The sequence below is a fragment of the Pinus tabuliformis genome, chromosome 7, assembly GCF_031772625.1.
Source record: "Pinus tabuliformis cultivar Carrire ecotype Pingquan chromosome 7, CPIR1, whole genome shotgun sequence".
Classification (NCBI taxonomy): domain Eukaryota; kingdom Viridiplantae; phylum Streptophyta; class Pinopsida; order Pinales; family Pinaceae; genus Pinus; species Pinus tabuliformis.
This window is the reverse complement of record NC_142293.1, coordinates 308,903,704-308,915,346: the sequence shown is the minus strand read 5'-3', so window position 1 is coordinate 308,915,346 and position 11,643 is coordinate 308,903,704.

Here is an 11,643-nt window from a genome sequence, read left to right as displayed (position 1 = left end):
TACCTGGGGGCATGCAAACCTTTTGGAGTGCAAGCGAGGGGCGGCTATTTATTTTTTAATTTTTTAGGACCTCTAACCCTTTAAACTCGTAGGATTAGTCGTCACCTAACTTGCATAAAGAAAGGATGTGGGGCAAAACTCTAAAAATTGCCAATTTTATATGAGACATTCTTATCATATGACTGGATTAATCGAGCAGTTTTAGCACATAGTTCAAGCTCGTTAAAAAATAAACATAAGACATAAGCAAATGTTTCCACCCGCATTTAAGCTCGTTAAAAAATGAACTATTCCCCGGTAAATAACCACCGTGAATGTAACATTTCAGTCATTAAAGCCTTGGTCGTGTTTGCACCGTCACCTCCACTTTTCCATTGGCCGATCATTCACCTCCATTTGATTGTTTACCCATTTTGAGGAACAGCTGCGAAGAGTGATTTCACTAGCCATCCTTGTGACACTGCCGTGATTGGAAAATTCCAAGCCTTACCTGGAATCAGCTGCTACCCATTTTATCACTTGTTCCTCAAAAGACGAGTCTTCTTTAAGCTCTTTTCAACTGACTCGTAAAATATGAAAAGATTACCGAGTTTTGGCCTTCCAGCTCGTTAAAGCGACCGGAAGTGCTATCCCTCCTCTAGATTTTAATCTTTTTGGACCTGAGGGATTATTGCACAAAAAGATCGAGCGCTTGTTTTGTTCGGCTCGTTAAAACTATCGAAAATTCATCCCTTCTGTATTGTTTTATACTTTTTCGGACTTAAGGGATTAGATGACGAAAAAGGAATTTTGGAGTTACCTTTACGTACCTTTTTAGACTCTCTAAAAATGAAAAGGACCGAGTTATCTTTGTCGTTAAACTCGTTAAAAAGATTAATAGCGACAAACTTGTCTTTAGACGAGAACGAGTTTCACTATCGCTAGGCTCGTTAAAACATAGCGATGGGTTTTCCCGAAGGGAAAATTATAGAACAAGCATATGTTATCCTCCTCAAGCTTGACAAAAATAAAGAGGTACTGGTCAGCAATGACTGGGGAAAAATTGGGAAGAAAACTCAAAGAATCTTTATTGGTAGCAAGTCGCTCTTGAACATGACACTTCCACTCCGTGCCTGAGTCGGGTTGGGTTGTTTCATTCACCGGTCACATCACCATGGTCACGCCATACCATCCACATTTGGGGTAAATGCTACCAATCCATCACATAAGTGTCGCCGACATGTTCAAGAGAAGTCATCCAGAGAAGTCACCCGTGTCCCATCCACTACCATACATTATACTTCATTCTTTCATGACCGCCATCCTGAACCATATATCATCAGATCGTTGTCACCTCCATCAAAATCATTTGCTCCGTTCCGTGTCATTGATGTGGGATTCATTGAGGCCCTCCTTTGACGGATCACTTCTTGTCGACACCAGCTCATTATCCAAGAAGTTGATCTAGGAACACCCCATTCAGTACTTTGAAGCTTGCATGCCTCAATGGCAAGTTTCTCACTTCCGGCGACAGGTATACATCAATGACCTTCGACCAAAAGATTTTGCGTGGTGTTCGACGCCAAATCCTTTATTCACACCATGTGAATTGTACTGCAGTACCTTGAGGGTCATCATCATTATCGGTGATTCCTCTTGTGCTTGTTAACAGTTTACATCATTGGCTGGTAATCAAGCGATGTCTTTCCATGTTCGACTTCAAAAAATTTCTCACATGGATCGACTTGTACTTCGAGTGAAGATCGGACGAGATTGAAGACCCCGGATCTAGTTTCATCCATCCGGGCTGCGATATATATTCAGGAAAATAAAGACATTGAAATGTACAGCACTGCAGCACAGATAATCATCCTACCAAAAGGATGATGGCTCTATCAGAATCATCAGCCTACCATCAGACGATTGTCTGTCCTATGTACATGAAAGTGAATTTATAAAGCTGAGCATGGGAATGCCTGCCTCAGCTAGATCATGAAGACAGTATGAAGATAATGTATTGTATTGTATCTTATTACAGGTTTCCTCCCAGCATTGAAAGAGCTTCGGATCCTCCTAATAAAGCATTTCACCCGATAAACGGCATCATACTTTAGGGGGCAACTGTTATAGGCATTTTTGTGCCTTACAGCTCTAAGCATGAAATGTCCATAAACCAAGGGATCCTAAGTCCCTAAAAGTGTTGTTCCGACCCCTAAAGGAACAAGGTCAACAAATTACAGCTTCTCCCAGAAGTTCTCCACCAAAAACTACTCAGAATCAGTCAAATCAGGATCATTTCAGCTGCTCCACTAGCTAGCTGCGTTGCATAGCACCCAAATACACTAGCTAGGTGCGTTGCAATGCACCTAAATGCACTACCAGGGTGCGTTGAGTGGGAAATGACAAATGGCAGTGTCATTCCGCGAGGTGGACAGACAATGGAAGCTTCCAGAATCTTCCCCAATGACACTTGCCTCACTGAGTTCGACCAAGGATGAGTAAGAGGCTCTCAGTCTCCAAGTGGAAGCAAGAACTGACAGAGAGAAGCCACTAGTCAAATCATAAGCTGACTCATCCTCTTTGCATACATCTATATATGGATCCCTCATCCCAAAGATCCAGAGGCTGGAATTTTGTACATTGCAGAGAATTGCTGTTGGTTTTGAGATAGATATCAGAGTATTTGGTGATTTATGCTTTGTTGGAGGTGAAGAGGGGACTTCTATGCTGGGAGGTTGATGCTGGATCAGGAATCATCGGTTGTAACTCCTCCTGGACCTTCTTGCTATATCAATAAAACTATTTGAGTTTCTCCTACATGCTTGTGTATCATTGATGTTTGTTATATTTGCATGTTTAGCTTAAATTTGATCCTAAGCTATTTATGAATATAAATCCATGTCTTTGTGTAGTTTTCTTCTTCTGTGATCTTACAGGAACTTGGTGAAGCTGGGCAAGTGAGGGAGCAGATAGCTGGAAGTTGTCAAAGAGGAGAGAGATTGGATCAAAGGACTAGCGCAAGACACAGGTTGGTTCATCCTATTTCTCTTCGTTTATAGTTCATAAAGAAGAATACGAAAGTAGTTTTCCTTGTTTGTTTCTAAGGTCACTGTCACACCTTAGTGGGATAGGGTCGTTCTGAATAGACACTTTTCCCGTTAACAGGGGGGGCGATAGCCCCCCTTGTCAGGGCAGTTTGAGGGGGGCAGGTAGCCCCCCTCCCCAGGAAATTTTTTTTTGGACCCTATATTAGGTTGGGAAAACCTACCTATGGTTTTCGGTCCATGGTTTTGGACGTGATGGTTTTCGGTCCATGGTATTGGATGCTTCGAAATGTATAAATATGTATTGTAACATTGAAAGGAACATAATGAAAAATCAAGCCGGTAGTCCTGGTTTTGGGATCCAGGGGAAAATCTCTGTGTATATGTGTTTTATGTGTTATGCTCTCGCATTTTTTATTTTCTGTGTTTTTAGAATTTGTATGTAGGTAATTTCTGTACGGGGTTAAAACCTACATTTGGTATCAGAGCTGTTTTGGCTTCAAGGGGATGCCTTTGTTGTTGAGGGGTTTCGCTCAGGCCTGTGGTAGACCCTATTCACTAGGAGATATGCGAGATCGATTCTGGTGGTGAAAGAAGATGGTGAGCAGTGGAAAGATAGAGATCGAGAAATTTAATGGTCAGAGTTTTGAGTTATGTAAACTCAAGATGGAGGATCTGTTGGTGGATAAAGATCAATGGATTGCGGTAGATCTGGGTACTAAACCAATGGGAGTATTCGACGAAGAATGGAAGAAGTTGGATCGGAAGGCAAAGAGCACAATACGATTGTCTGTCTCAGATTTAGTATTGCTGAATGTATCAGGGGAAGCTACGACGAAGGATTTGTGGGACAAGTTAGGGACTTTGTACCAATCTAAGTCTCTGGTGAATAAACTGTTCCTACGAAAAAAGTTGTATAACCCGAGGATGAAATATGGAGACTTGGTGGCAGAGCATCTGAACGCATTTAGTACTGTGGTAAGTCAGTTAGCATCTGTTGATATTAAAATTTCAGATGAAGATAAGTGCACTAGTTTGTTGTGTTCTCTACCAAATTCGTGGGATAGTCTGGTTATTGTAATAGGTAGCAAAGCAACTGCCTTGCAGTTTGATGAAATAGTCTCATCCTTGCTAACAGAGGATATGAGACGGAAAAATATGAAGAGAAAGAATGGTGATGCCTTGTCTGTATGAGGACGGTCCCAGAACAGAAACAAAAATAAGTCATCGAGTGGGAGATCTGAATCCAGAGGGAGATCTAAATCTCTAGGAAAACCTCTGGAAATGTGGAAAGGAAGGGCACTACAAAAGGGACTGTAAATCTAAATCTCCTGATAAAGGAAAGGGATCTGATGATGCTCCTTCTACAGAGGCGAAAACCACCTCAGATGAAGGTGGGGATGTGTACTTGGCTTCTTCAAGTACACATGTAGATCATGAGACATGGTTGATTGACTTAGGTGCATCCTTTCACTTCACTCCCCATAGAGAGTGGTTCTGCGAGTATGATAAATACGATGGTGGTGATGTCTTCTTAGGGGATGATAGGAAGGCTAGAATCGTTGGTCGTGGAAAAGTAAAGTTGAAGTTGCAAGGTGGAAGGGTTAGAACACTTTCGGGTGTTCTGCATATTCCTGCATTAGCCAGAAATCTGATTTCTGTAAGCAAGCTAGATGATGGAGGTGTAAAAATAGTGTTCGAGAAAGATACCTGCAAGATGGTTCGGGGGGCACTAGTATTGATTCGGGGAGTTCAGACTGGAACTCTATACAAGCTGCAAGGTAGCACTGTTGTTGAAGGGTGCAACAGTTCTGTGGTTCCTGAAAGTGGAGCAGAAAATCTAGTGGTCTCTGGAGAGAAGACCATGCGGTGGCATCAAAGGCTTGGACATATAGGAGAGAATGGCCTTCGAATAATTCATGTTAAAGGTATGGTAGAAGGTATGAGTAATATCTCTCTGGATTTTGATTTCTGTGAAAATTGTGTATATGGGAAGCAGAATCGGGTGAGTTCCTCTCTGGTGGTAAGAGGGCGAAACATATATTAGAGCTTGTGCACAGTGATGTGTTTGGACCTGTGAAGGTTCCATCACTGGGTAAGTCTGTGCACTATGTATCATTTATAGATGAATTCTCAAGGAATACATGGATATATTTCCTTAAGAAGAAATCTGAAGTCTTTGACAGGTTTAAAGAATTTAAGGCTCTGGTGGAAAACCAGACAGAGAAGAAGATAAAGGTGTTGAGGACAGATAACAATGAAGAGTTTTGCAGTAAGGAATTTGAAGAATTCTGTAAGAAGTGTGGTATAGCACGGCAGAAGACTACTCCATATACAACTCAGCAAAATGGAGTTGTAGAAAGAATGAACAAGAAGTTTATGGAAAGGGCAAGAAGCATGCTCATTGGTTCCGAGTTAGGACAGGAATTCTGGGTAGAGGCGGTAGAGACAACATGTTACCTGGTCAACATATCACCTTCATCAACGTTGGAGGATAAGGCTCCACAAGAGGTATGGACTAGTAAGAAACCCTCTCTTTCACATCTGAGGGTATTTGGATGTGATGCATATGTACATGTTCCAAAGGAGAAACGAACCAAGTTGGATAGTAAATCTGAAAAGTGCATCTTTATTGGGTATAAGGATGGTTTAAAGGGTTATAAGCTTTGGAACCCAGTAACAAGGAAGGTTGTGTACAACAGAGATGTGGTGTTCAGAGAGGTGAAAGATGTTATTAAACATGAAGTCCAACCAAAGGAACCTGAGAAAATAGAGTTTGAGCTAAAGGAGGAAGAATCAGACTCTACAGCAGAGGAGGAATTAAAAGATGAAGAGCCACAAACTTCGGGTGTGAGAAGATCAGTTTGAGAAAGAAGGCAGCCATAAAGGTATAGTCCATCTGCTTTCTGTTAAAATTTTTCTTTATCTATTACTGATGATGATCCTAGAACTGTGAAGGAAGCAGTAGATTCAGAGGATGGAAAACTCTGGAAAGAGGCCATGGTTGATGAAAATGGCATCTTTGCACAAAAATGAGGCTTTGGATCTGGTGGAGTTGCCAGCTGGAAGGAAACCCATTGGCAGCAAATGCGTGTTCAAGAAGAAGACAAATGCAGAAGGAAAGGTGGAGAAATACAAAGCTCGGTTGGTAGCAAAAGGTTATTCCAAGGTGCCGGGAATTTATTTTGGTGATATTTTTCTCGTGTTGCCAAGGTAACTTCTATTAGGTTACTTTTATCTGTTGCTGCTGCTTTTGATTTTGAGGTAGAACAGATGGATGTGAAGACAACATTTCTTCACAGGGATCTGGAAGAGGAGATCTACATGAAGCAACTTGAAGGCTTTGCAGTGAAGGGTAAGAAAGCACTGGTATGCAAGTTAAAGAAGTCTCTGTATGGGTTAAAACAATCACCAAGGATGTGGTATCAGAAATTTGATACATTTATACAGGGACTTGGCTTCACCAGAAGCAAAGCAGATCACTGTGTGTATTTTAAAGTAATTGGTGACCGTGTTATTTATCTGGTCTTGTATGTGGATGATATGTTGCTGGTTGGAAATGACAAAGAAATTATCCAGGATTTGAAGACCCAATTGTCTTCCAAATTCGACATGAAAGATCTTGGTGCTGCAAACTATATTTTGGGCATGGAAATTAAAAGAGATTGTGCAAAGAGGAAGCTCTGGTTAAACCAGAGGAAGTATGTCGAGAGAATACTGCAAAGGTTTAATATGCAGGATAGTAAACCGGTGAAGGTTTCTATTCCTGTAGTTGTAAAGTTATTTGCTGGACAGTGTCCCAAGACACAAGAAGAGGAAGAGAAAGAGGATATGTCCCGTGTTCCATATGCAAGTGCAGTCGGTAGCCTGAGGTATGAAATGGTCTGTACTAGACCAGACATTGCACATGCAGTGGGAGTATTGAGCAGGTTTATGTCAAAACCAGGGAAGGAGCACTTGACAGCAGTGAAGCGGGTTTTCAGGTATTTGTGTGGCACTAGTGATTATGGTTTGTGCTACCAAGGAAGATCAGGATTGGACAGAGTTTTGGATATCCATGGCTTTGTTGATGCAGTCTGGGCTAGAGATTTGGATAAGAGAAGATCTACAAGTGGGTATGTGTTTAACCTATTTGGAGGTGCAGTCAGTTGGATGAGTAAGAAACAATCTGTAGTGGAACTATCAACTACAGAGGTAGAATACATGGCAGCCACTCATGCAAGCAAGGAAGCAGTTTGGTTGCAGAGATTGTGTTCAAGTATGGGGTTAGTACAAGGAGCTATAAGGATAGACTGTGACAGCCAAAGTACAATTTTCTTGGCAAAGAACCTTGCTTATCATTCAAAGACAAAGCACACTGATGTTTAGTATCACTTTCTGAGGGATATGATAAAAGACAAAAAAGTGTTGCTGGTAAAGGTGGACACTTTGAAGAATACTACAGATGCATTGACAAAATCTGTGAGCTCTGAGAAGTTCTCTTGGTGTAGAGAAATAATGGGCGTTTCAGGGCTGGAAAAATGACTAAACTCTCCTGTGGCCCCTTGTGGAAAGAAAACAAGTGGGAGAATGTTGGGTTGTGTTATATTCTTTCCACGACTAACTTACGTAGTGAACTGGGGGGTTAGAGGGGAGGCAGAGCCCCCCCTCGTTGTGGCAATTGCGCAGCGGGGGGGGGGTCATAAGGGGGGTGGCAGCCCCCCTTGTCCGGGGGGTTTGAGGGCAGTGGGTAGCCCCCCTTTACGGGATCTGGGAAAATTTTTTTTGGACCCTATATTAGGTTGGAGGAACCTACCTATGGTTTTCGGTCCATGGTTTTGGACGCGATGGTTTTCGGTCCATGGTATTGGATGCTTCATCATGTATAAATATGTATTGTAACATTGAAAGGAACATAATGAAAAATCAAGCTGGTAGTCCCGATTTTGGGATCCAGGGGAAAATCTCTGTGTATAAGTGTTTATGTGTTATGCTCTCGCATTGTTTATTTTCTGTGTTTTTAGAATACGTATGCAGGTAATTTTTGTATGGGGTTAAAACCTACACTTGTTTATGGACGAGATGCCGTAGTATCCTCTGAGTTCATCATCCCCAACCTTTTCATTGCATGGGGCACTCAGATGTTAGAATATGAATCAATTACAAAATGGTTGGACGAGCTCTCGGAGTTGGATGAAGCCAGATTCCTAGTGGATTTCCACCAAACTATTGAGAAGGAGTGGCATAAAGCGAAAATCCTTTACAGTGGGGGACTAAGTTCTCTTATACGACAATAATTTCATAAAATATTATAGAAAGTTGAGAATGCATTGATTAGGACCATTCGTTGTTTTGTAAGTAAAAGAATCAAGAGCTGTCAAACTCACACAATTTGATGGAGTCCTATTGCCTGACTAGGTAAATGGAACAAACCTAAATCCCTTCCATGGCACAACCGGTTCCACATCAAATTGATTTGATCTCTGAAAGGGGGATCATAATTAGGTTTCGTTAGATTTAATTAGTTATTTTAGTTGTGTCGGTATCTTCATTTGTGTTAGTTATTTTAGTCACGTTAGTTACAAATAAATTTATGTCCACTATTTTAGCCGCATCGAGCACCAATAAAGCTGTCAACTATTTTAGTTGCACCATTCGAATTCCTCCCTTTGAAACTACTTGTGGTCGGGGAGTTGCATGTGTCAACCATCTTATTCATAATAATTAGTAATAATTCGCACATCATTTTGAATTTGGGACAAATATCTCCTGTAATGGCCCTGACATGATATGGTCATCAAATTATAGGAACTTGCCATCATTTCATCATAATTAACCATCATTACCGCCCTCCTTTTCAGGTCATAGTCACCATTATTTCCACGATTTGAATCGAGTATAGAAATTTTCCATATTAATTAGTTAAACGGTCTAATAAAAAACGTCGTGTCAAGTATTTATATTTAGTTTGCATGGAAACGATAAGTTCTTCAGTAGCAAAGCCTAGGTGATTTAATCACCCAGTTTGGATTTTGTGTCGAATTTCTCCAATCCTCAGCCCAAATTCAACCCCCCTATGTCTGTTGTGTATAATAGCCAAATTTAAACCATGACTAAGGTCACCATAACCTCTATTCCTGCACTTGAATCTGACTCCAGAATCACTAAAACTGAGCCTCTCTATGGAAAATATGACAAGGCCACACTTGTGGATAATGACCTCTCAGACTCTTTCCATTTCCTCGCTCTTAAGCGTGAAGTTTTTACGAAATTCGTAGCCATGGAAGCCACTCATCTAGAATCAAAGAAGATTTCAAAGGCCTCCAGAGGTCGATACTGCTAAATTTGTGAAGTTTACCAGTGTTCGACACTTCAGGAGAAACAATGTAATGTACCAAATTCCTCATCAACCAAATGCATGGGGGTTCTATCTGGATTGAAAAGGGATACCCAATACATGCCAACAACATCCAACAATAAAAATGACTATCTATTGCAGGAGCTACAATGTCATTTGCATTCCAGAATATTTCCAAGCGGTCTAAGAAGACGGGTGACAACAACTACTACAACAAGTATGATACTCAACGTGGTGGTGAGGGAGCCTTTATTGAACCAATTAACAAGTTTTCCATAAAATTCGTCTGCTATACAATTGCTGGAAGACTAATGCACCATTACTCAAGGGGAGAGTGCACCTTAGACACCATTTCAGTAGTGGAATCTCATGAGAAAAGCACACCGTTAAATTGGTACAATTATATGTTGAAATAGCTCTTTGAAGCTTGTGAAGATGTGTACAAGAGGGAGACATATTTTATGTATGGATATCTTATTGTTTCCTTAGCTATGATGAAGTGGTTCCCACCTGAAGGTAGAGAGATAACACTAGTTGCTAAGGATCAACCTCTTGCACTCAGATACTTACCATGGTAGGCTTCAGGGGACCTTAGCAGGAAGGAAATTAATGAGGCTTCTTTCGCTGGATGGTATGAAAATATGCTAGTTGTCACCAAAGCCAAGCTCGAGATCCCATTGTTGCTCTTAGATGAATATTCATAGGAAATATGGTTCAGTGTAAGCCATGGAAGCACCTGGATTCGCCTTAAGTCCAATACACATTTCAGATGTACACTCAACCCTTCGTTCTCTCAGAGGAGGCATTCCATATTGAAGTCACATCCTAGCCTAGAGTTGTTGGAGAAATTCAGGATTATAAGACAACATATTCATTCAAAGGGATGTTTCCTAAGGCACTTCGTGGTGAAACCCCTTCCACCTCCCGGAAGTGAGTGTTAGAGGAAACACTCAATCCAATCTTGAAGAAGCTCGAGAAAATGATGATGTCATTTCGTAATACTCTAGAGGATATCGGGGCATCAGTAAGTCCTTTCCTTCATTTTTTGAATTTATCAATGTTAGTCCAATTTCTACTTTGACCTGCAGTCCAACCATTGCTTCAATTACCTCAGTGTACCCTCATTCTCATACCGAACCCACCATCCAGAATACTTGCCCACTTTCCACTAGGTGACCGTTAATTCCCAAGAAACTGATCAAGGTTACTTCTACTCAAGTGGTTGATCTCACTGACAAGGAACCACAATCCCATGCCAACACACCAATCACCAAGGAAAACCCATTTTCCACATCCATTGTATCCCCAATGTCGCATAATCCATCACCTCGAATAACCTCACCCTCAACCACTATCTCAAACATTCCTCCATCCAAAAATATTCTTGGTGCTAAGACAAAAATGGAAGTAGACTCTGTAATCCAATCCATTATGAACACTACAAATAAAGCACTCAAAATTTCCCCTACAAGCATGAAGTCCGTCAATACATCTCTATTATCTTTACTACTAGCACTAGGCCCACTAACGACAACCGGTCAACCTATCAACTCTGAGAACCCAGACACATAAACCATAAAAAATTTCCCCTAACATCCAACCCCTCTCCCCTGTCACCACCACATTCCAACCTATACCATATCAATACTCACACCCGAGCCCTCGCAGAGGGAGACCTCACCCAAAGGGCAGTATGAGAAATCAGTTGCCAATGGCCAACTACTACAAAGATGATACCCTACACCTGCTACTATGACCCCTGATGACCTCCAGAGTTGGTTATTGTCTCAATTGTTTATTTTTATTCAACTGGTTGCACACCAAGTAGAGGCATTGCACAATAATATGGAAGCCAAACATGACCAACAACAACAACAAATTCCTTCTATTGCAGCTGGAGGAAATCAAATTGTTGATGAGAAGCAGGTGCTACAAAAATAGATTGATGAGATTAGTGAAAAGTTCCAAGATCTTTGGCCCTCAGTTGTCGAAATAGTAACAAATGCACCAGAAGACTTTTCGGCCTACACTCTATCAGAATGCTGCGATCATATCAGAACTTCCTGCAATGACCTCTTCTCAATAAACAAAGATCTCAAAAGAACTATTACCACCATCGAAAGGGCACTACCAGATCCGACAATCCAATATGCCAGCGAGATCGAGCAGAAAATCACTGAAGCGACTTGTCTAAAAGAATCTATTATCCAGGCTACGGGGGAAGCTAAAGAACTATTACTTCAAGTTCGATACTGGTCAGGTTGCCTTGCAAAGAAAAATCAA